Source organism: Podarcis tiliguerta (assembly GCF_965153285.1).
Source record: "Podarcis tiliguerta genome assembly, chromosome: 4".
In the NCBI taxonomy this organism is placed as follows: Eukaryota; Metazoa; Chordata; class Lepidosauria; order Squamata; family Lacertidae; genus Podarcis; species Podarcis tiliguerta.
The window spans coordinates 69,459,742-69,486,553 of record NC_139537.1 but is presented as its reverse complement, the minus strand read 5'-3'; the positions used below and the strand labels follow the sequence as shown (position 1 = coordinate 69,486,553).

Genomic DNA, 26,812 nt, shown 5'->3' with positions numbered 1-26,812 from the left:
GATACTGAGTACACTGGAGGTTATCATTATTATTATTATCATCATTATTATTATTACAATTTATTACCCACTGTTCAGCCCAAGGTCCCTAGGAGGGTTATAGCAAATGAAACACACTATTAGAGGGTACCTTCTCCAGAAATCTATCCCCCGTTTCTGGGAATAGGAACACAATAGGCTATTCACTAATTAACTAAGGTCTGCTTTACACATGCCTGCTCATAACTTGCTATCTCATCATTTGATGGGCTCACAGATGAAGCAAACCACTTTCGCTGAACAGTATTGGATGCAATCCAGCACAAGTTTGTTGCAATTTAAGGTCCATGGAAATCTTTGGAATTTAATCACCCATTTCTGTAGGCAGATGAAGCCCTACATGTGTGTCCTATCGCAGGACTAATAACATGATTTTTTTTTTAAAAAAAACCCTTTCCCTCAGAAAATGGGCAGAGGATCCAATGCATGAGATTTTTAGTACAGCTTTTTTTCTTTTTAAGGCAATAACATGGCTCAATGCTAAGTCAAGAGAATATGAACGGGAAGCATTGCAGAGAGCTTTGCTCTAAGCTATTTGGTTATAAAAAGCATTTCACATTGCAAGTACAACATTAGGAAAAGAAACCAGGCACTTCTGATGAAGTACCACCCTTTACTCGTGATACAAAATGAAAGTTTCCTTTATTTGTGGCTAAGGGAAAACCTAAGCGCAAGGAGAACTTATCTTCTGTCTTGCCTTGCCTGGCGTCTTGTTTTAGGCGCCCGCTTTATTTCTAGCGCAGGGAAAGAAGGATGTGTCTTTAATAAACAAGCCTGGGAACTAATACAAATCCATGTTGACAAATGCTTGTCAGGAAGAAAACCAAAGACGCAAAATCAATACACAGCCTTGCATTAAATCTCAATGCTTAGAGATAGATATCTTTGCCGTTCCTTTCTCTCTCTCTCCCCTCCTTTTTTGTTTACTAAATAGCTGTCCCTGATTAATTTAGGATAAACAAAAATGTGTAGACTACAAAAGTACCCCCCCACCCACGCAGATGATAATAATAAAAAGTTTACAGTGAACCTTTCTCAAACAGTCTTGTATTTTATTTTAAGGGGGAACAGGAAAAAAAGGATACAGCCCACCCCTCCCAGCCTTCTTTCTTCTGACACCATTTTACTTTAGAAAATCTCAAAGTACAAGTGAATACATGACACTCGTGATGTCTCCAGTGTACACATTTTACGTTTGATTTATGACATTACTATATAGGTGCACTTGACAGCTTTCAGATTGAAGCAGAGACAAGAGAGCTTTAAAGTGAGATGGGTTATCTGGGTAAATCTATCAAGGGTTTCATCCTGGGAGAACAAGGAGAGAGGCTTTGTAGAGCCCTGCTGTGTAGCAAGCCTCATGCTGAGCACATCCCAAGCTCCCTGACAGTTGCGCACAGCCTTCACTGTAATAACGAATAAAAGGGAGCTCCCTGTAGATTACAGATCTTCCGTGTTTTGACATTGACCTTAATACATAATTTAACCACAAAGCCTGAGAAGTGTGGAACAAGATAAGAAAAGACCACAGAACTGGCAAATAAAGTGATGTTCAATCAGAAATCATATTTGTTCCTGATAGTGGAGATGTGGGCATTAAAAAGGGAGACAGAGAAAGATTGAGGGGAAAGAAGGAGAGAGAGGGAGAGATTGAGGAAAAATGATCTGGGTTATTTGAAGAGTTATGGATCTGTTTTAAAGGACATATGGCTGTCAAGTACAAATTTGCCTGGGAAAACATGGTAAAACACACACAAAGGAGTCAATAGTTATTACATTTTTCAAAATTGGAGGTTATTTCTTTTCTTGAGCAGTCTAAGCATGCCTTTAAGACTGGTCACTGTGTTCACACACACACCTTGAACTTGGGGGTTGCAACAGGAATGATACAATGCCATGCACGGATGATGCCTAGTGTGGGAACTCGAGGATACTTATGCCTTAAGAAGAAGAGGTGGATTTCCTCACCCATTTTATGGATAGAAACTACCTTTCGTGCAATAGAGAAACAGGATGGTGGCATGGTAATAGTATATTTAACATATAGAAACAAACAAATGCAATCCCATACAGTATATGTCTACTCAGAAGTTGATCTTAGGGTTACTCAGTATATAGGACTGCACTGTTAGATGTTCATCATTAAAGCCCAGAGTAAACGTTTCTTATATTATTCCTCATTACAAGGATTTTGAGCAAATTTACACATGTTTAAGCACAGTGATTTTCAGTGGGAGCAGTTAATGTGCTTAAATCTCACTCAGTCATTTCAATCTCTGCCACTGAAATGGTAAAAGAGAATTTCCGTATGCAACATTAGTGGTTTATTAAAAGGTTGCCAGAATAACAAATTATTAGCTAGTGTGTGCCTGGGCACAGAAAGCAGAGTCGAGAAACAACCAACATTCATATGAACATAGTTTGGCACAGAAAAGTCAACATGGTTTTGTAAAGGGAAACTATGCACAGAATTTTGAAAGTTAAATGTCCCCAGGTATGATATCCTGATTTATTATCTTAGCATTAGCCTGGAATCAGATTTTTCAAGAAAGTTTAGAGTAGGTAACAATACATTTCATTTATGCAAAAATCCTCCAGGATATTATCCAGCACAAGGTCCACAGAGATTAATGGGAGCTCCATTCATGTGTATGGGAACTACCTTCTAGACCATACAAGCAAGGGCCATGTCAAATTCACCTACGGCTCTTCCTTCCTGACTGCTTTATCAAGTTCAGTCTATTACATTTCAAATGATGTCCATAGCTCATGGTACGTTGAAAAGCTCTTGCACACACAATGAAAAAATAAAACCTAAACATTCTAATAATTGTTAGCATTTAAAAACCAAACCCTGTGATTTGTGGTAAGATCTGTTTTTTTATACATTCATCGATAATAAAGAATTTGTGCTTGCAACAGCTATGGTTGGTATGCTATATGCTAGGTTCTTTATCAAGAGATTCCTCAATAAGGAGATTAGTGGTTTTATTTATTCATTGCATTTATAACATGCTTTTCCTACAAGGAGGGCATGGCTGTGCACATGCTACCTTATTTATCTACACAACAACCTTGTGAAGTAGGCTATGTAAGAGATGCCCACGGTCACACGACAAGGTTTATAGCTGAGTGGGGAACTAAATTAGGGTCCCGCTAGCCCTAATCCACCACTTTAAGCACTACACCCTACTATCTCTGTCAGACAATCTTCCCTAAACTATGCCAGAAAATGAACTTTTTTTTTTTTACTTAAAGCATCCATAGGAGATTGACATGGTTTTCTAAACTCTTTCTGCCATACTGCTTCCCTGACCTAAATATCCCTGTCCTGAATCTATTAGCTCCAACAAAACAGGTGGTGGAGAAGGAAATAAATGCATGTCCATTTCTGCTGATAGCGCCAACAACGGGTCAGGGATGGAGTGCAATGGGGTGGGTTATATCAGGAGAACGGTGTCAAGGAAAGAATTAAAATCCTGCTCCCCAGTGCCACTTCTCTGGTTAGCTTTGGACCCCTGCTACAGCTGTGTTGAAGTTGAAATAAAAATAAAAATATGACCATGGATTACCCATAACATATGTAGCATGAGCCCGAGAGATAATTTGTGCACCAGCATCAATCTTCCTTGCAGCTTGAACATGAATATTTTGTTCCCGGACACTGAGGTCCAGTATTGAGGGCCTTCTGGCGGTTCCTTCACTGCGAGAAGCGAAGTTACAAGGAACCAGGCAGAGGGCCTTCTCGGTAGTGGCACCCACACTGTGGAAACCCTTCTACCAGGTGTCAAAGGAAAAAACAACTACCAGACTTTTAGAAGACATCTGAAGGCAGCCCTGTTTAGGGAAGCTTTTAATATCTGAAGGACTATTGTATTTTAATATTTTGTTGGAAGCCACCCAGAGTGGCTGGGGAAACCCAGCCAGATGGGCGGGGTATAAATAAATAAATAAATTATTATTATTATTCCAATGGAATAATAGGAAGGTCCAACAGACCAGGCCGGAATGTAATGGAAGCTGAGTGTACCCCAATCTTTTGCAGTGATTTCCTGACAGATATGTAGGGCTTCTATGACAGGCATTGGGGGGGGGGGAGTTCTACTCTGATAGATTTGGAAACCACTGTATTAGAACATGGAAAGATCTGGAGCCCAAACCTATGTCATCACCAGAGCTACAACCATTCCCACCCCACCTCGTCAAAAGAAAACAACAAGATTTCACAAGTCATTCAGATAGAAGGGTGGGAGATCTGCTAAATTTCTGTGCATTATATATGTGGCCAATATAACAACCGTAATGGTAGAGAACATGTACGTGCGGAACAATAAAAAGATGCTAAGCAGGCCTTTCCATGTGGCGGGTACACAGTTCTTGATTTTCTCTTTGGTTGTAACTTCAAAGCTGAAACCAGCCATAAATCATTGGCAGGGTGGGAAATGCAATAAAAGACTTGGAAAGACACCATCAGGGGTACATCAAATGTGGACTTTTAAGAAGCACAAAAAGATGCCATGGCTCTGAACTTCGAGCCAGCACATCACCTAGTGATGATGTCAAATGCAGGGCCAAAAGGAATACGCTCAGTCTTAGAATGCACACACAATCTGATGATTTGAGCATGTGAATATCATCAAACACTGATATGTCACCAAGAAGCACAGAATCAATCAGGAGGCATCAAAGAGCTATGCTAACACGGCATGCAGGGAGAAATTCTGCAAACTGCCAAAGAGCAAGTCAACAATCGTTATCTGCACATTTCTAAAAGACTTCATATTTGTAGGAGTAGCTGCATATTGTATATAATGTGAAATATAATGCTGTTGAGAATAGTGGTGGAGTGGTACATTTTGAAGTGCAGGAGCTCCTTATGAAGTCTCCATAGTCACACTGTCAAGATTTAATAGACATGCTTCCAATACAAATCCAAAAAAATGCAGGCAGTTGTGTTAATCCATTATTGTATACACACACACACACCAGCAGTATATAGTATAATAACCAATATATTAGGATTAACGTGACCGCAAAGTTATGAACAACTTTCTGGGAATAAGCTGAATTGAACTCTATGGTGCTCAGTTCTGACTGCATAGCTTCAAGTTGTAAAAGATGTTAGCAAAAGATAGATGCAACCTTTATCTTGTAGATGGCTAACACTTTGCTTAGGGGTTCAATTTGCCCCCCCTCCAATTTTTGATGGCCCTTCAATATTCCATTGATTGTGGTGATGGCAGCAAAATGTTGTGCTACGTTAAATACAGAGGTTTAAACCTCTCTGCTCAGCCTGGGAATGCATCAGAATGCAACAAGTCCCTCCTCAACTGATCCACATGACTCAGCAAAAGGTGGGCCTGTGTGCGAGAGAGTGGTGTGTCTACTACACCCATTGCTGGCATGTGGTCCCCTAGAAACTTTTGTTATGGCTTTTAAAGGGAAATCCATACAATCCTGCAAAAAAGCATTACGGTATTTAAAATAAACTGCTGGTGTGAAGGAGAAACCTCATAAAATAAAAGAAAGTATCCAGCCTCTGTATGATTGTTTCCCTAATTTTATTGTTTCCTTTTGTGCTAAATTGTTACAAGCAAACTTGAAAGGCTCATGTCATCTCACCCATTCACCAGAGCAAGGGCAGTCTTTTCAATTACCCTGGTGCTCTGACAGATGATATTGTTGTAACTCCTGCTATGAAAAAAAAAAGTCCTGGAGCTTGGATTCCCTGGATTGCTCCTCCGCAGCATCACTGGCTGAGAAGAAAAATGTCAGGAGCTGTATTTTGTCACGTGTTAAAGTCTCCAAGCCAAGCACTATCTGGCCACTGGCACTGAGGAAATATTGGGCACAGGAGAAACTCTTCAGAAGTAGATATATATGGAAAGAAATGAAACAGAAGCCATAATATTGGAATTGGCTCAGGAAGGGAGAAAATTGGATGATTGAGGTAGCAGTGAACCCATGGCCTGGTTCAGGCCTGCCAAGCCATTTTAAGCTGCTCATCAGCTGCCATACTGTGATGGGTAGAAAAATATCTGTCTCGGCTCTGCTGAAAAACAGAGATAAAGATTGTCCTCCCCATCAAGGTACTGGGAGAATAGGTTTAAATCTCTCTGCCCAGCCTAGCATGATGATGGGACAACTTGAATGTCCATTACAGTGCTGCACTGGGTGGAGAGGAAGCTGTGATGGAACGGAATGTGTGCATGGATGCATGCATGTGTGTCAGCACAGAGAGTGTGACTATTTTGGCCACGACTGCTGGTATGTGGCCCTGAACGAGTTGGCCAAACCCAACTTCAGCCCTCAGCCCAACTATCATGGAGGGGAGATAAGGCAGGAGAAGAAGGAGGGTTCACTACAAGTACATGCTACTTGTAATAGTGAAGCTTCCCTTCACAGGATGGTTGTGCAAAAAGGGGTCTTACATCCTCACAACTAATTTCGCCCTTTGAGCACCATCAGTTAGATCGCCCTCTTTAAAACCTACGATCAATGGAAACCCATTCAATACAATCAGTGCTGACAGTGGTTGGCAAGGCTTTACACACTTTGCAAACTAGACCCCCTCCATTAACTCAACCTTTGATGTTTCATCAGACTCAAAATACACGATCAAGAAGGAAGCTTTGCCGTGTTTCCACCCTGTGCTTTACCAGTTATATATAGTTTGGGGTAAAATGCATTGCATGATATCGTTGGGTTAGTATTTCCCCTTGCTTTACTACTTGTTCCTTCTGGGGGCAGGGGAGTGCTAACTCACATAGGAACAAAGTTGCCTTATACCAGCACAAACTATTTGTCCATCTATTGGGTGTGGGTGGGCAGGTGACACCTCCCATGCACTGAAAACACATGTGAGGGAGTGGCAGGGCTGTGCAAACTCACCCCACCCGTCCCAGCATCTGCATGTTGAGCTAGCATGTGAAATAGCTCTATATGTACAGTGGTACCTCAGTTTATGAACTTAATCTGTTCCAGAAGTCTGTTCTTAAACTGAAACCGTTCTTAAACTGAGGTGCGCTTTCCCTAATGAGGCCTCCCATTGCCGGTGCCCTTCCACCATTCGGATTTCATTCTTAGACTGAGGTAAAGTTCTCAAACCGGGACACTATTTCTGGTTTTGCGGAGTTCGTAAACCGAATCGTTCTAAAACAGGACTGTTCTTAAAACTGTATATGGATATTTGTGTCCTCTTCAAGGAACGGAGGAATCAGAATCAGAATCCCCCTTCATGTAAAGGTGGTCTACATGGGTACATCAGCACACACACAGAGTCCCTTCACAAGCCAGTTGAATGCTTGGGTGGCAATGTGGCGTAGTGGATGGGGTGAGTCAACAAGGCCCCACAATCCCCCTTGTGCATTTTTTCAACGTATGTAGGTGGTCCTCCTTTTTGATTGGCAAGCACTCTGCAGGTGCTTAGTCTTTCCCATCACCTATCCAATCCTTTTAACAGGACATGCCAGGGACTGAACTCTGAGCCTTCTGCATGTAAAGCAGTTGATTCACCAACAAACTGTGGCACATTATTTTCATCGACACTTTACTGAGGAGGTGTGTGTTGGCAATGCCCATGTGGTTTGGGACCCTGCCCTTTCAGGGTATGCAACTTTTTATTGCAGATAAATTGATTTAGGACAGGATAGATAAAGCTACTGCTATAGGAGTAACAGGTTTTGAAAAGGAGACCAGGCCCTTAACCTAGTATAAAGCAATATCATACCACCCTACTTGCACGACACAGGCCATTTTATAAGACATGGGTTAAATGGGTGTCTAGTGTGTACCTACAATGCAGCCATGAGGCACTTCAGAAGTCTTTGCTTCAGTCTGGGGTGTATTAGACAGATCCCACCTTGCCTTCAACAAGTCTGGAATCTTTCCAAACAATCCCACTTCAGTTCAAGATTCACCTGAATCCACTGCAAGGTCCTAATACTAATACTAAAATGTTTTTCTTGGAGTTTTTATATCTATATAATATACTTAGTATATGCTGATATACTTAGTATATAACTAACAAGAGAGTTTGAAATTATGCTTGTGACTTCATTTTTTAAATGTAAAAATATATATAATAAATATAAAAATAGTGCTTAAACATATGGGTGTGAGTCAACTAAGTTACTTAGAGAAGACTCCTTGAAATAAGCATGGCTAAGTTAGGTCAAGTAATGTCAGTGGGTCTACTCTTAGTTGAAAAGCATCCTGTACAATTTATTTCATATTCACAATGTCTTGACATTTTTTCTCTCCATTTCACTATATGAAAATTATATGTCCCAACTGTATCTACTAGGTGCCCACTATCTGACACTGGGTGTCCATTTCGCCATACAACTATTAGGTTGTTGTTTTTTTAACGGCCTTGCCTGACTTGCTTCCAGAGTGTACCATTCTGAGGCTTCAGCCTTCCGGAAGAGAGTATATGGTTAAATAAGACTTAAAGAAGTAAAGCAAGCTGACAGAGCCTTTTGGGATTCCTCATGGTCCTGCAATGAGTAATAACACCACATGTTAATTGAATTCCCTGCTGTGTGGATTGAACAAGTCCCTTTCCCCTGCTATCACGGACAGCCTGCCTGATTTATATCAGTTGTATAAGACTAGGCCAAGAATAATAGCCTGTTATTCAAAGGGCCATTTTGCAGTAGTAGTGGAACTAAGTCACCACAAGCAGCTGATTTTAGGTGTGATGCTCCTTTTATTCATTCGTCATCAGTGTACATGACACAGTGAAGATCCCTGTCTTAAGGAGATGCCCAACATGTTGATTTCTCTCATTGCCTCCTAGAAAGCCTCAACATGTGTGCTGATCCAGGAGATGGTGAGCTGCTATCTTAAAGAGAACTGGAAATGGATTGGGACCCTCAGAAGTTGGGTGATCATGCGATAAAAATGCATCTAGACAGGCAAGGACTGCTGCTGACATTCATAAACGCTATGGAGGTTTGTAATAAAAATAAGGATGTAAGATTGCACATTATCCTGGAAATTTAAGTCTATCCACAATAAACATTCTGCTTCATATGGGCAGAGACGGAAATGTATGAATTATTCATATTAGTTATGAATGCATGTAACACCCTAGCCATCAATATGAATTATGTTGCATGATAATTCAGCCATTTTGGGGTGTGGGTGTGCAGTGACACACAAGCTTGCGAAGGCCCCAGGCCATTTCTATTGCACTTTTATTGACACCAGTCACAGATTGTTTGACCACTCAGTTGTGCTTTCAGGAAAAATATGGACACAGTCCAACCATGATTTTTAAAAATGATTTTGTGTATTTATAATATTATTATTTAGAAATATTGCTTCTGAACCCAGAAATGGTATAGCAAGATACCATGGCTGCAAAAAGCCAACTGGTGTCCTACTGTATGCCCCAGTGGCTATGGTGCCAGGTGTCAATCCGAGAGGTGGTTTTAAAACTCTCGTGAAAGTTCTAACCAAAGCATGCTTTAAGAAGAGTGTGGAATGTATAAGGGCTTTGGAATGACGCAGTTAAAAATACCGTCACCATATTGGGAAGTTCTGTCGGAGGACTTAAGTCTGGGAGGAGAAATAGAGAAATAGAGCTATTTTTATATTGTGGGTGAAACTTCTCAGAGGGACTTAAGAACGACAGTTCTGTGATTATGATGGAAAGAGCAATTTTATTTATGAATGCGATGATATATGGAAACCATCTCGATTTGAGGATTGGATGAACGGAAAATTCACACAGGATTATTATTGGTGTTTATCGGCTTAAGGAGATTATCAGAAGAGATCATAAATAAAAAAGAGAAAATATATGAACAAGATGAGATGCGGAAACAGCAAGATAAGACTGGATAGAATTATGAACTTTGTTTGGACTGATTCGGACATTAACGCAGTAGCAAGAAGATGATCAGAATCCCCCTTCGGATCTTGAAATATGGGTCCCCTCAACAAAATTTAAAATTCGGCTTTGTAATTCAGAATTTATGTGATGTGATGTGATTTGATTTGATTGGTCGGTTAATAAAAATTATTTTTTTTTAAAAAAAAACTCTTGTGAAAGTTCAGTTTTAAGTGAAAATTTATCCTAATATACACTTTTTTTTGGATGCAATTTTGCCCAACACATTTTTGCAAGCATTTCCCCAAACAGAATGCATTTTTGTATGTTGTTTTCTCTAACATATGCATCTTCATGCAGGCTTTCCTCTAATATATGCAATTTTGTACACAGTTCTGGGTTGGAGAAGTGCAGAGTGCAACATTTGGAGAAGTGGGAATTCTGAAGGACAGCTGCATTTTGGTTTGTGTATTGTTGTGGGACGTGCAAATTAGGTAGGTTTTTATTCAAATGAATTTCACCCCATCTCTACTTATGCTCAAGCCAATTTAAATCTGGCCAGGTGGCAATTCTAGGTACATCTGGATATCTATTTTTTTTTAAAAAAAAGAAAGGCAGGGTGAGTAGCTTAACATTGTGTCTTACCTGTATTTTTTTTAGAAACAAATTCTCTTCTATTAAAAATAGTAGAACTAATTTAGTAGCATGTTCAAATAGGGATAATAAAAAAAAATTCTGTAAGGAAGAGAAAATCTTTTGGGGCCCAATTACTGTTAATTTGTAATCCTGGAGGTCAAGTGCCTGATTAAATATTAACATAGGAGAAAGGTCACTGTCTTCTGCGATTCTCTCTGCCCTGTTTCAGTATTCCATCAGATACAAAGAGCTCTTTCAGTGAGCATTTCAAGAGAGAAGAATTGTTTTGCTTGAGCCTAATCAAGGCCTGCCTTATGGTTCTCATCTTCAAAAACGAAAACCAATCACTTGTGGTGTCATATCCATGGACGTTTTCATGGGCTGGCTGGGTGCAGAGACTGGTGGGACTGGTGGGAGGCACCAACTGGGGAACCCACAAAGGAAGAAGGCTCAGAGCCAGAGGATGGGTGGTGGGACGATGATGAGTGGTCAGCGGGAGAAGAGCAAGCAGCCTAGGAGGAGGAGTTGTCAGAAGGTGAAGAGATAACAGGGTTTAAGGAGCAGGTGGGGTCTGTGGCAGAGAGAAGTCCAGAAGCAGACACAGAAGCAGAGGCTGGACAGCAGGGAGACCAAGAGGCAGAGATGAGGCAGGCTGGTGAAGAAGCCAGGGGGTCTCCCCCTCCTGTTGGGACTAGCTCCTCTCCCCCTGGTCTCCCAGAATCAGAAGAGGTATAAAGAGGGCAGAGCAAAGACATACAAAGCGTCGGAGTCTCGTATTGCTTGGGAAGGACCTGGGGTAGGAGGAGACTCAGGGTACTGTGGGAAAGTGGGGACCTTCAGTTCTTGCAAATACCTCATTGAGGCTAGACCTCCTGGGAAGAGTTGCCACACTCATTAGGCCTGGCCTCCTGAGCTGTTTTGTTTCTTTGAATAAAGATAGGTAACTTCACTGGCACCATGAGAGTTATTGCTGACACCCGCCCTGACACCCGCCGTGACAGACGTCAATGCATCTAGTGGGTTGGTTCCTTTAAATGTTTGGATCATCAACCAGCAGGTGATACCGGGAAGCATCCAACTCCCAGTTCAGTTTCATAAGCTTCTTTTTGGGAATCAGATTCCCATCAGCTGTCTTTGGCATTCTTGACAGCAGTTGACCAACGCTGGCCGTAGGATGGCTACATCTGACTGCAAGCTCAGATTTTGGGGGACAGGCCATAGCTCAGCTGCAGAGCACGTCTCAGTTTCAAGTCCTGGCATTTCAAGCTAAAAGAAAAGGGGCAGACTGCTTCTACCACCACCACCACTCATTATTGATGGTGTTATTAGTCTAGGGAAGGAAGCAGACATTTCCAGTCCTGAGGTAGCTTGGGAAGTGATTTTTTTTATCATAACCATGACAGGGGAAAGAGAGCTAAATCCTGCTCCCTGTGTCCCAGAGCCCCAATCTCTCTCTTTTGCCCTGCCCCAACAGCTGTTGCTTAAAGAACAAAAATCAGGCTTGTTCAATGTTGACATGTGTTTAGCATCACATCTAAATCGGCCTTAATTTATTTAAACGAGCTGCATAAATCCCAACATGTTTCAGGCAAATAGCTCTCGATTAGCAAATAGAAGAGCAGATAGAGGTTACCTTTGGAAGAAGAAGAAGAAGAAGAAGAAGAAGAAGAAGAAGAAGAAGAAGGAGGTGTTAACAATTAAGCATTTCCCCCCTTGAAATAAACGCACACAATAAACACTGAGCAACACTTCAATGGCACATGAATAGGAATGCATTACCATGGTATGAAGTGAATGATACTTACACCTGAGTAAGGGTGTGTAAATATAGGCTTGCAGCCCAAAACATGCAAATGAACATACCAGTAATTCTGCAGAGAAAACAAAATGTAAAAATAGGTACAGGGATCAGAATATATTTCCTCAAAACATAAGGAAAAACAGAAAACAAATCTCCTATGGTACAAAATGTAACTTAGGAACTTAGGCAACAAACATATACAGAATCAAACCACGGAGGCTCTGTGAAGAACAACAACAAAAACATTTAACCCTCAAATAAGCAAGGACTGGAACAGCTTTCCGAACTCCTCACCGATCAATAAAAAGAATAGGATTCCTGGCATAGCTTCATATCAAAAGGCTGGTCTAACTGGGAATGCTTGTCTAACGTGGGCTTCAAATCTCTGAAAGACTGCCTCTTTCCCAACAGACCCTGTCAGGTTTTAAGATCAGCAGGGCAGACCCTCTTGGTAGCTCCACTGCCCTCAGAAGCTAGGAATGTTGGGGGGTCCGGGAGAGGGAAATCTCTGTGGCAGCCACCAAGTTGTGGAATCCCCTCTCCGCATAGGTGTGTCTTCATAATACAGCTCTTGAAATCTGTTGGAGATGCACTTCATTGCTTTGGCTTGGATGCCTGAGATGTGATTTTGGGACCCACCCTATTCCTGTGATTTGATTATTTTTCATGTTGAATTTAAGATTGTTGCAACCCTCCCTGTTACCTCCTGGCGAAGGGTGGGTAATAAATTTAACAACAGCAGAAGCAAGGAGCATAATCATAGTTCTATCCTCCATGTGAAGAGGAAGCAGGGCTACATGCTAAGTGCCTTATGGGCTGAGAAAGTTCCAAAGTACGTAGGAAACTGTGCTCCTAATGCAGCATTTTACACAAGCTTCTTGGCAGAGAGCTCTATTAGGTATTAAAACCTGTGGTCCTCCCAGACCCGAATCAAGGAGTAGTGTGAGAAAGGCATGTGCCCAGGGCAGTGGGGTGGGATGGAGATCGAAATGTGTGAGAAAGAGAGCAGAAAACCTTTATTGGTACATTTTATGGCTATTTTTCCTTCTCAGGTCCATTGGCTAATTAAAAGAGGAATTAAAAAATCAACTTGTTTTTAAGGTCTGATCTTATCAGCATTTTTTTTTTTTAAAGTAAACTGCTTAAATGTTTTGGTGATTAAGCTGTGTATGAATTCCGATAGACAGGTAGATAGGTAAGCAGAGAAATGAAGACATATATTACTCAATAGCCTACTCATAAAACAAGCCAAAACAAGGCGGAGCAGTGCCCACGTAGGTACAACCGGAAAGGTATGGTATATTTCTATTTATTTTCTTGCATTCATTTTCTCCCTTTCTTCTGTCATGGAATCCAAAGGTAGGCCCCTACTAGGCACACTGATCAGACCCAGGCACCTGTTTAGCTTCAGGAAGTCAGGGACAGGCTTTTTACTTATTTATTTTATTAAATTTATATGCTGGCCTTCTTCACCAAGAAATCCCAGGGTGGTTTGGTAACATTGCTTTGCTAATATGGCGCCTTGAGTGAAGACAAAAGTCGCACCCTCCTTCCAGTATTTCTCATTTTCACAATAATTCATTTAGATACAGTTGCTTTTAAATATTTTCAGTAGGTACCTGCATAAATATAGGTATTATTATTATTATTATTATTATTATTATTATTATTATTATTACTTTGTGCCCTCTCAGCCTGGCACCCTGTACAGAGAAACCACCTTCAGCAGGTTAAATCCAGCACAGGTAAAACGGTAGTCTGATTTGCCTTCATACTATACCCTGGAACCCTATTAGATAGGGACTGTTGGTTATGTATCAATCAGCTCATCATTCAACTAATGTCTTGCAACAACATTAGCATAGCTCAATGGTAGCATAAAGCCCCCAGTTAAATCCCTGATTATTCCATTTGTTAAAAAAGTTCAGTTAGAACGCGTAGTGAAAAACCTTTTCTGGAGTGCCACCGGCAGTCAAGTGAGTAGACAGCTCTGCCTTTAACTAGAAATGAGACAAAGCACGAGGACTATACGGATATGTTGGGTGCAAATGCTAATCGCACATGTAAACAAGCTCCATGGGGCACCTACAGTAAGATTGACTCTCTGGTCAGGAAGTCCTCGTCCTTTAACTGCCTCCTCATCCACTTTACCACCAGGTGGCAGTGTAGTAATTACAATCTGCTCTCTGGATTTGTATTCTTGCATCACCATAAAAAAGAGCTCTTTCCCAGACATACCGGGTAGGGCTTATATTCCTGCAGTCCTCTAGGAGGCTGTCCACCAGTGATTCATCCGAACTGAATTCTGCTAAATCTGGTCTGTGCATAAATGTTTTGCTTTCTCATTTTTAAAATGAACTGTGAATACATATTTAGCATTTAATGATAGGGCTTACCCGAGAAATGCCAGAGAGGCAAAATAGCCTGCATTTTGTGGGAAACATATTAAGAATCTGAGGTATCTAGAAACAGCTTTTGGGAAAGTAGTCCGGTGTTCAGAGTCCAGGCAGAGGGGCCTAAACAGCCTGACACATATTGGGCCCCCATTAGTTTTATATGCATAGATGCTGAAGAAAAGAAACTACAGAAGAATTTGTGTCAACTCATGCTTTCCAAAGCCTTAGCTTGCAGGATGGTGTTTTGATTTATTGTATGTAACAGATTTCATTAATTTTTTATTATATTAAACAAAATATTATACGCTGCATTTCAAGACAAAATTTTCCCGAGACGGCTTACATCAAACCACAATATCCATGAAACCACAATGTAAAGGAACCACTGCAATATTAAAACAGCTGCAGTTAAAACAATCTAGGGCACCACATATCATTTTGTTTCAAATTTTTGTAATGGTGTAAGTTCCTTTATTATTAAGTCTCACACAAGAACCCTATTCATTTCCTCCCTATAGATACTAATTCATTGGAGAATGTGAGAATTCAGTGAGTATATGCACAGACACCAGTAGTTCTGTACATTCACACAGGCAAGGAGAATGTGCAGAACAGGAAACCACGAATAAGGCAGTTTGAACGTTGGATAGTCAGCACATATAGTCTTCAAGGGATTCTGGAAAATGTGCACTATGGAAAAATCGCTGTCAGGCAGTATAGACATTGTCTGCTTGTCAGTGTCCTGATTCTCAGCCTACTTACCGTTTTGCTTGTGAAAAGCCCTGCCACAACGGAAAAAAAAAATTGTGCCTTTGTTGTTACCATTGCAACAGATTAACACAGCTTCTCTTCTATGGAAACTGCATATAATTTAACAATTTGTGCATTAGACCGTCAAGGTGGAAACAGTGATGAAAATCTCTGAAATCTCATCCGAGATTTGTCTTATAAAGAAAGAAGAAGCTTGCATCACTTTGGGTTGAAAGCCAACATTAGTCCTACTCAGAGTAGACCCATTAGAAGCAGTGGGCAAATCCACTGCATTCAGTGAATCTACTCTGCATATGACTAATCGGGGATCTCAGGCAATGCATTTACCATCTTGTTACCCAAACTGCAGGGAATTGCTGAGCTATCGCTCTGAAGAGGACACAAAATGCACTGATAAGAGTTTATTCATCATTAGGGAAAATGCATTGGGCTCATAAATACTGAATACAAATTGCAAAAGTAATACAAATGTTAAAGGACATGGCCTTTCGTTAGATCAAATGTCAGTTCTGCTTGATTTCTTTGGTTCATGGACAGAGAACTGGTAGCGAATCAATTAATAACAAGTAAAATAGAAATTACAAATTTGGGGGGATCTACAAATGATTGGCTGGTTGTGGTGTGTGCCTGTGCATATGTACAGTTGCACACCGCTTTGACAGACTATAAACTTTCTCACCTATATAAATAAATGTGTGGGAAATAACCAAATCTAAGAAACTTTACAAATTTGGTTCAAATTAAGATGGCAATACAGTGATGTTGTTATAGTGGTCTAAATGGTTAATTACTGGAAGATTGTTTTGGAGAAGAAGCAAAGTACAAATACAATCCTTCCTCTGAATTATATAGCGATAAGGTAGGACTGAAATATTTAATTTTCTCTCTCTGTATGTACAGAAATACAAGCAAACTATTAGAAGAGGGAGTTTACAATAATTTAACATAGAGAGACAATCTGCTGAGGATCTACACTATATCCTCATTCTGTCAATCATTGTTATAGCTTGTGTTGATGTATTTATAGGCACTTCTGTGTAATAAGTGGTAAGTATTGACCATACAACCTCTGGGTAATTGCCTCCTACATAGTTCGATGTAATGTAAAAGCTCCCATGTTTGAGCTTCATTATGCTTCCTGTGGAAAGAGCCTGCAGACTGGATGTGCGATGACATTCCCCCCCAACTGTATCACATCTGGGTGTTAACACAGTGGCAGACCTCTGCGGAACGACACTAGCCAAATAATCCACCGTGCTGGGCTGCATTAGATTGTTGTGCATGTCAACTGTTTGCATTGTGATGAGCCAAAACATTACGAGGAACACTTCTGTTCCGAAAATGACATTTTCGAAACCATTTTTCATTTTACAACTCCCACAAGCTTAAGTGGTTGCCACCTGCAAACCCAGCTTGGTGACTCAACGCTGCTGCTCTTTTAAGCCAAAGAATTTGCAACGAGTTTTAATGGGGAAAATTAATTGCAGAGTAAAGGGCTTAATGGCTTTAGGAAATGAGCAACATATGTCCACATCCAATAAGAGGGATCCAGACATGCAATCGTTTGCTGCTTAGGGTAAGATTTTGTGCAAGTCCTACAATGGCAGTTAGGCCAAACCCCCTAAGCCCCACCGAATACAATATACATGCTTAGAATCGCGTGCTTTAACCTTCCCACCAGAAGAAAAGCTTCTATTGGACACTAGGGAGGAAGAAGTATGAATTGAAGGGCGAAAGAAGAGAACGAAAAGCACAGACTATGCACACTTTGAGAGCAAGTCTCACACAGAGTTACTTCTGAGTCAACATACAAAGGACAAAGGCTGCAGAGAGTTTTCTCTGCTAGAGTTGTGTGGTCTTATTTTGCTGCTGCTGTTTTTACTTTGCATTGATCTTAATAGCCTCCAGTACCTTTTTTTTTAGGCTGATAGGTGATTACTAGGTTTGTTTGATAATCATGATTTTACAGAGGTTGGAGTGGGAATGGCTTGAATGTATAGGGGCGAAAGATTGAGGGGGAAAGGACTGGCAGATGTGCTTATCTCCCTCAGGATATTCTAAGTCAAGGGTCAACAAACTTTCTGCGCCTCAGGTCGGTGTCTCCAGCACCGATTGTGCGGTGGGCCGGAGGGCAGGGGAGCGCGTGCCCACATGCTATTTCCAGCACACTTCCGGGTCGGAGGAGCACTAGAAACAGCTTGTGCACATGTGCACGGGACTCCTCTGACCCAGATGTGCACTGGTAATAATGCTTGCGCATGCGCACAAGCTATTTCTGGTGCTCCTCCGACCCGGAAGTGGGCAGCCATGCAGAGCCGGTAAGAGCGGGCAGCGGGGGTTGCTGCGGGCCGGATAAACAAGTCCCTTGGGACTTATTCAACCCGCGGGCCTTAGTTTGGAGACCTCTGTTCTGAGTTTTGTCTGTCTCCTCCTTCTTCCTGAGTTCTACAAAGGCGAAAATTAGATGAAGGATGAGTTAGCAGTGCCAACGCCTGGACTGGTTGTAAGAGGGCAGGCTGAGAGTAGTGGGGCAGTTTTGCACTTGCCTCATGGGCCAGCTGCCACTGAGTATAAGTCCACTCTGCTCAATTTCCTGTTTTCAAAGAAGGCAACCTACAATGCCCCAAAGAGGGGGAAAGAAAAGCATTGCATACAATGGGCTCCTTTTGTCTGTAGGAGGCTGGGATCCAGCAGAGGCTCCTACTGGAGCATGGGGGCAGGCGAGGGCGACGTGTCCCATTTTGCCACTTGAGGGGAAACGGGCAGTGCTGCTTTTGCCCTGAAACTGCCACCACTGCCACCACCACCTCCCTGCTCCTGCCGCTGCCATGCAGGTGAGCTCTTGCCCCAAATCACGTGACATCTTGCGCACTCCACAAGCTCTTGCATGATTTGAGGTGAAATGAACACAATCTTGCCACCAAATGGTGCTTTTCCATTGATGGCAGGGCACCCCTGGGTGATGCTTAAGCGTCCTGAAGCAGAGGCCTCACTCTGTCTAATAGCTTGGCATAATCTGGAGGCAGGCTGCTGCTGGCCCTTGCACTCTCAAGCCGTTTCAGAGGGTTCACCAGCTCTCTGGAACAGACTTTCCAGGGGCAAAGAGGGGTGGGGAAGGGGGAGGCGAGATTCACTAGTGTCCTATAAGCAAAACTCCACTCACAGGATGCTCCTTCAAGTGAAAACGTAGGACCTAAGCCACAAGAACTATGTTGTGATATCCTTTCATAAACGCATCAAACAGTGAGAGGGTTCAGACATTATTTAATGTGCCTGTACAACCAGGAGAGAGGGAGAATGGACAGGGTTGCATTTTCCTTCCTTCCTTTCTGGCACAGATCCCTGGGAAAGACTGCAGCACATTGGTAGGGCCACTGCTCTGCATCCAAAAGGTCCCAGGTTCAATCCTCAGCATCGGCAAGTAGTAGTAGGGAAGTCCCCTGCTTAAAATCCTGGGGAGTGGCTGCCGGTTATAGAATAATTCTGAGCTAGATGCAGGACTATAGAGCGCCCCGCTACCCCATCACAGACCATGCTTTTTAAAGCTCTGTTCATACATAGGTAGGTAGTGCAATAATTTTAATAGCTCTCTTTTTTTTTGCCTCCTCATTTCATTTAAGTTCCCAGTGTCACCTTTTCCACTTTGTGAAGTGATTACAAAACTGATGTGCCTAACCTGAGATGCTAATACTGTGAAAACGCCTGGAGTAAATAGCTGGTATGTAAATCCCCTTGGCAAGTAAGCTCTTTGCAGTTCACTGTAATGCTAAAATTTGTATTTCAGCTACAGGGAAGGCAATTACATGCAAATAGTCCAGAGTGTAAGGGGGGGGGGAACCTCTCTTAAGCTACTGAAGTGGAGCTATACAAGGGGGGGGGTGGAATCATATGGCACAACTGCATAAGGTAAAGATTTGAAACTCCAATGACGGTTTCTTTCATTTGGCCCTCGTTCATTATGTCAAAACAAATCAATTTGCCTTGAAAGATATAATGTCTGCCTGTCTCTGCACAGATGAATGCCCTAGTTATAACAATGTATGGATATTTAGATTATGAACTTCTGTTCACCAGGGTGATAATAAACATACATTGCGCCTTCCCCGCCTCTAGAGCTGGAGGCAGATATTCACCTTGTCCTAGTTAGAACAGTCATTGATACAAGGTACCAGCAGTCATATTAATAAAAGTTGCTGCATATTTTCCCTTAACCTCCTTTGTAAAATACAGCTTAAGCACCAGAAAACATCCTTCAGCAATGAAAGGAGGTTCTGAATGTGCCCCATCGCACATCAGTCTGCCGCTTCAGATACCCGAACACCTTAAAAAATAGGTGAATTGCTTAATTCATTTTTAGCATGTTGCAGTTATCACTTTTCCTTCTTCTAACAGAGACACTCTGCACACTTCAGTAGCAGACGAGCAGGTAGAAGTTAAACAGGTACTGTTTTTTCTGCAGCATAGCAGAACTGCCATGTTGGATAAAAGCCTCACCAGTTGCACTTGCCACAGAACTGTTGAAGGTGCAGAGCCTCTGTCAGTGAAAAAGATGGCGGGCAACCTTTGGGGCAATCCTATTTCATAGAATCATAGAGCTGTACAATTGGAAGGGACCCCAAGAGTCATCTAGTCCATGTATTTCTATCCTGCCCTTTGTCAAGTGAATCCAAGATGAACAACAGAATAAAAGCTTTTAACATATCCCATAACTAGGGATGGGGCGGGGAGGGGCAATGAAACTGAGTTCACATTTGAAGACAAACCTACCTAATATACAGTTTACTGAACAATATGTGAACTGAAATGTGGCTGTCCCTCAAAATTTTCACCAAATTTTGCAATGCATAAAATGCATCGATTAGTAAAGAGAACATCTAAAAATATACCATATTAGGGAAAACCTGCATATAAAAATATGTAGATTAGGAGGAATCCGCACTGATGAATGAGATTTCTGAAAGGTTATTGCAATGGAACATGGCTAAAGCTTGCAAGATAAAATCTCATTTCTTAGTATGTTATTTGTTACAAAACAAATTAAGCAAATAATGAGGGTTGTATCCAATGCTGCAATGTTCCACTGGTGCAATGGGGGTTCCATTTCCTTCCCACCCCCCAAAAAAACTTTCCTGGTTCTGATTTTGAGGGTGTTCTGGGGGCTGAATGGGACAGGAGAGGCAGAGGAAGACGTTCCATTATGTGCACTGAAGTCTCTTGCATTAGCTGAGTTTACATGTTTCACTTGAGGTGATCTCTGATTAGAACCATATCCCTGAATGGCTTCATCAAGGCTCTGGTTCCTCAGAGTATTTACTGGGCTACTTTCATTTCAATTCCATTACTTATTTCTTTCCCCAGTCTAACTACTGTGGTTGGAGCACAACACAAAATGAGCATTCAGATGATGCACACGTATCTCCATGGAGAGACCTTGGTCCTCCCCAAAACAGACGATGAACACAAATCCATATGTTGCCATGACAATCATGCTGCTAAAGTCAAATATTAGACATACCTGGAGTGCTAATATGATGTTCCTCGATCATATTAGCTTACCGGAAATATATTTAATAACTCCAAATCCACCGCCTGAGGCGGCTTCTTCATTCTACCACATGGCAGGGCCAGCCCTGTTGTGATGCACACAGAAAAAAACTATGCCACACAGCAAAATGGTGTTACTTCTTGGACTCAGCCATAATATGAATCAGTCCTGCTCTTTTAGTACATGTGCTTATTATTAAGCATGTTTATTGTCCCAATCACATTTGCTTGTACGGTCATGATTTTGAACAGGCCTAATTGTGCAAGTCAAGTGCTGCTCAGAATGAGAAACAAATGAATTCTAATTAATGGCTGAGGTCTCAGTTGTACTTAGAGTGCTGTCATTTGTACATTTCCTCAGCCGATTCATTAAGAAAACACAAAATGCACAGAAATAGTGAATAGATCAAGGTGGTTGTGGCTGTGCTGATCACAGAGAACCAGAACAAGTTACAGAGTTGTCTTTGTTGTTGTTGTTAGATTTACAGATTGTTCAAAATAGTTGCCATTTCCCATTCTCTCAACTGAGGTAGACAAAGGAAAGATACTGTATGATAGTATGTCCCTTTGTTTATTTTCCTGGAAAATGTCTATGCTACCCTTCAGTGGAGTGCATCAGAACAACCCAACAGTAAATAAAACAAGAAGAATTCAAAACACAAATAGCAGGGTGATAAAATCCAACATAAAAAATAACAGTCAGGAACAGCTCACAGGCTGGAATTCTTGCAAACCAAAAATTTATGTCTGGCTGGTATCGGAATAATATCAAAGTTAGCACCAGATGAACATTCCAGAAAAGGAGGTTCCCAAAATGGGAAAGCCCTCTATTGAGTCACTGCCTGCCTGATTTCAGATAATTGTGGTGGTGGATAAATGCACAGAGGACCACATTACAACTATATATTCCATTGCAATTCCATATTTAGTGGTCTTGAAGTATGGGACAACATCTTTTTGGGATGATAATGAAGAAGAAGAAGAACAGGGATAAAGAAGATGTAGTAGAAATAACTAGGAATGGGGGAGAAAAAAAAGACAAAAAAAGTGTACAAGGATATATATGGAAGAGGAAAATGTGCAAAATTGGGGGGGGTATGTATTCTGTTTTTTTATATTGTAATTTTATCATGCATTTTATTAGAAAATTTGTTTGAAAATAAATCTACATATTAGGCAAAATTGCATACAGAAATGTGTATGTGTGGATAAATGTGCATTATAATACCGATAAATTTTCATTGCAACTTCAGTAATAATAATAATCACCACAAATTAATATGGAAATGTAACAAACGTAAGACTTGAAAATGAGAAACTGAGAAAAACAGAAAATGACAGCAGGATTAACTTCTTGTTACGCAGCTGTTAAAGGCACAGGAATACGGTCAAGTTTGGAAATCTATCAGGTATGTGCAGGAAGTATGAAGATCACTGTCCTTTTGTGGATTTAAAAACCTTTGTGTCTCTTATAAGATCATCTACCTGATCAATAGTATTGCAAGCTTTCAAACTGTACAAGATTTTTCTTCAGGCTTGGGTGCTCAGAAATGAAATAGAATAAAATAGAAAGGGAAACTGGCATGTCCCAGTTTGGCTGTTAATTGGTTAAGGAACTCTGAGAAGAAAGAGGAGACTGTGATAATTCTGTTTCTGCTTGCTTGTACTAATATATGTTGTTTCTGTATTTTGAGGGCATACTAGACATATTCTTCTAGACATATTTATACTAGACATATTCATCTGAACTGGTAATTTAGTAAAATGCTGACAACTTTGAAAAATAAAACCCTTTTGCTAGCAATTGTGGTTTCATTCAGGCTATCTTTAAAGTTCATCTGTTTTTCAGATCTTCAGCCTATCAGAACTTCCAATAATGTTTCTGTGCCTTTAAAAATTTCATGCCCTATCTCATGAGTTTTTATCATATGTAGTTATTCCCACAAGTTTCCCCTGACAGAATTACCACTACTACAGTGGTACCTCGGGTTACAGACGCTTCAGGTTACAGATGCTTCAGGTTACAGACTCTGCTAACCCAGAAATAGTACCTCAGGTTAAGAACTTTGCTTCAGGATGAGAACAAAAATCATGTGGTGGCCGTGCGGCGGCAGTGGGAGGCCCCATTAGCTAAAGTGGTACCACACGTTAAGAACAGTTTCAGGTTAAGAACAGCGCTCCAGAACGAATTAAGTTCTTAACCTGAGGTAGCTCTGTACTTGTTCCTTGCAACTCTGTTGTTGTTGTTATTATTATTACTATTATTAGAATTTGTATACTGCCCTATACCCAGAGGTCTCAGGGCAGTTCACAGAACAAAATCAAAATATAAAACCACAAAATATATAATCAAAATAAAAACAACAACCTAATTAAACCCCCCCCCCCCCATCCTTTTAAAAGTACTGGAGCCATCCTAGATACAAGACCTGGTAAGTTTAGTTCTGTAGCAAGCAAAGACTGTCCTTCCCAGTAATCTTGGAGCTGAATAAAATTACAGGACTGATAACCTTTTCATACCAGTTCCTATGCCTTTAACAAGCAGCTTGATCTACAAACATTAGCATGGAGGGATTTTCCTTCCCATGCTGTGAAAAGCTTTACCTGTTTATTTCTGCAGATCATGCTGTTACTAAAGGCAGAGGAGCAAGCTAGGTTGCTTTTGTCAGTTGGCAATCCTAGTGATGGTTGTGGCTACTCAATAATGAGGGACGGGCCATGACATTTTGGTGCCTGAGGCAAAAAAGAAAAAGCCAAATAGTGTCCCACACCAAGATGGTAAAACAAAAACAAATGACAATTTGCTGTCCTTTAATATAGGCACCTCCCCAATTTGCAGTGTGAGGGTGGGTGCCCCACCCTGTTAATGGTGGACCTCCTTTGACAACAGCTCTAAAAAAGTTTGGAGCATTACAGTAATTAACTAAAGAAAACCAAATATTATCAGACATAGAAACTTTTGGGGAAGGCTTTTGTTCGCATGGTTGTGAGATTGCTTCAGAAATTATTTTGACTTTCTGACTTATGAGCTCTAATGAAATAGTTCTGACGCTCACGTTACTGACTTGACCAGCATTTAATGCCTTTGTTGAATGAAACTATGAGTAAATACATGGACAAATTAACTATTTTTGGCACAGAGTTTTTCATATCGGCCAACTGACACAGAAACGATTCCAGCTAATTTCCTTTCCCTTCTGGCAAAAGGCTAATCAAACACTTTAGGGAGATATTCAGCGCTAAGCCTCTGATATGCAGGCAAGGTTTCAGGACATTTTTGAATGCTTGCTTTAAGTGAGGGATAGAGGCTTGGTTTATTCGGGCTGCAGAGTGCCACAATTAACACACAGAAATGATCCCACCAAATTAAAAAGGCACTTACATGCCTGTGTGTTCCATTTCTTTCAGAACTTATATTCCTTGCTGTTCCAAGGAGGTGCCAGTCTTCTGGAACAAAGCCAGATTTCCTTAGGGTAATTGTGGCTCCTAAAAATTGGGTTGGCAGCTTTTTAACATGCTGCCCACAGCTGTCCCTTTAAGAGCAGCACAAGCTGCAGCAAGTTAGCAGGTGATAATGTCTGAGGCAATGCCAGAGTCTTTCAAGGACATACTTGGGCACAGCAGGGACAGTGAGGTGTGTGACAGAGGGACATTCAGAGGGCACTTGAGCCATCGCCTGAAATTCCCCACACCTGAATTAGTGGAAGAGAGAGGAACAGGTTCGTGGACGTGTATTAATAAGGAGCAAGGCAGGCAAGGGAGCAAGCAAGAGGAGTCCTCCTTCTGCAAACAGTGTTGCCTGGGCATTTGTACTTGCTACTTTAAAAGCTCTGGACCTTGAGACTGAATGCAGCCGCTGTATCTATGGTTCTGCTGATCCCTTCACATTCCCATTAACCTCCCTTGCTTGCCGCTGCTTCAGAGTGTGATCACAGAACAGATACAGTCCTGTATGGCTCCAGCAGTTGTAGAAGTAGAGGGATAAAAGAAGATTTTTCCAGGAACAGGTGCAAAGAAGGCATCTAAAAATAAAAATAAAAAATGGCCCAGATACCTGGATTGCTGAAGAAGGCAGGAAGCTGAGTTTTCCTTCTCTTTCATACACTGCTGTGGAACTTGGGGACCACCTCCTTTTTACTTTGTTAATGCAATCATATGAGTGCTTATTTATAAGTAAGTCCCACTGTGTTCAGCTTGGTCCCTAAGTACAACTAGCAGCCACTCGCTGAAGGAAAGCCGATTTCTAGGTTGAGCCCTGGAACCACGGCATTAAAAGCTGCCTGGAAGAAAACTTGTTGCTGCAACTGTACACTGTGCACTATCCAGCCAAGAGAAATCTGTATACCTGAGCTGCCTGGGGCTTTCACATCTGAATGTCCTATAAGTAAGATCAAAGGGACTCTGACCGCAGTGTGGAAACACACATGGCTATGGTGGGGCATTCACAAAAAAGCTTATGCAGGGGGTTTGAGTAAATGACCTTTGGGATACCTTGCAACTCTACAATTCTGTGATGCAGATACAGTGGTACCTCGCAAGACGAATGCCTCGGAAGACGAAAAACTCACAAGACGAAAGAGTTTTTCGTTTTCTGAGTTGCTTTGCAAGACGGATTTCCCTATGGGCTTGCTTCGCAAGACGAAAACGTCTTGCGCCTTTTTTTAAAAACCGCCAATGCATTCCTATGGGAAACCGTCAATACACAGTGGTGCTTCGCAAGACAAAAAAACTTGTAGAACGAAAAAACTCGCAGAACGAATTAATTTCGTCTTGCGAGGCACCACTGTACTTCCACTCTTTGTCCATGAGGCTGCACTGTGTGCAGAATGCCATGTGTGACTCACCTTATACTAATCAGAGACATGTTTGCATGAGGCCAATTGCTGACAATGTCCTGTACATGAGGCAGGAAGGACATCCAGGAGCTTGAAAATTAATCATGGTCCCCATCCCTTATAGCCTGTCTGTTAGTCTTGTTTGTTACACGAATAAATAGGGTGTGGTGTTAGGGTGGCTACTAGGGTGGTATATTGCTGAAGAAAATATATGCTAATGAATCAACAGAAAGCAGTGAGATTGGGGTTGGATGAGTATTCAGAGCACTGAAGAGTAGAGCAAGCGCTCTCTTATATGTCGATTTCAATTGTGGACTGTTTGCTTTTGCAGATAAAAAGAAAGCTTTACTGTTATTTAGATTTCCCCTTTGCTAGAGATGGTTGGTTCTTGCTGATTTTCAGGTTGCAGAATTTCTAGGGATCTCCAGGTCAAACAACAGAATATGCATTGATCTCCTTTTAAAAACTTATCTAGTCCTATGGGGTGATGCCCAACCACGCAAAAAGAAGTGGGCAAGTAATGTCAAAACTGTATTTTGACTTAGAGATGTTTTGTCACAAAGCACACTAGGTAATTAATGCAGTCATATTACCTGGAGGTGGAGAATCACAGTGGTTTGAATACTGAGATGAAGGCCCCATCACTCATGGCTCCCTTGATTTCAGCACAGGGTACTTTTGCACAACTGCTCCCTGATAGAAAACTGTCATGCTGGCGGTTGAATGTCTTCTGCAACACAATATTGTCATGTGTTGGCCTTTGGTGAAACAATGAAATCAGTAATATATTTATTTGATGGGACCAATCAGTATGCGGAACATGAAGGAAGCAGACAAGTTACATATTCACCAAACCACAGAACGTGTCTGACCATCCACGCAAGATATATCTCTTAACAATGATTTCTAGTATAAGTCAAGTGAATAAAAATTGCATAGTCTGCAGGGGCAC

General features: G+C 41.4%; 2 long non-coding RNA genes across 3 annotated transcripts in view; one reads left to right on the top strand and one right to left on the bottom strand.

The window, feature by feature from the left end:
- Positions 1 to 22,520, top strand: part of LOC310676385 — a 33,237-nt gene extending 10,717 nt beyond the window's left edge. The window contains exons 3-4 of one of the 2 annotated variants that reach the window (XR_014510518.1): positions 19,102 to 19,199; positions 22,391 to 22,520. This is a non-coding gene — a long non-coding RNA (uncharacterized lncRNA). Of the gene's footprint in view, positions 1 to 8,839; positions 8,970 to 19,101; positions 19,200 to 22,390 lie in introns of those variants that run through there. The other variant, XR_014510519.1, reaches the window with a different exon arrangement.
- LOC310676396 lies at positions 8,871 to 14,442 on the bottom strand. The gene is made up of 3 exons (XR_014510532.1): positions 14,095 to 14,442; positions 12,319 to 12,384; positions 8,871 to 8,986 (listed from the first exon to the last, which is right to left on the bottom strand). It is a non-coding gene; the product is annotated as an uncharacterized lncRNA (long non-coding RNA).
- Positions 22,521 to 26,812: the final 4,292 nt, after the last annotated feature.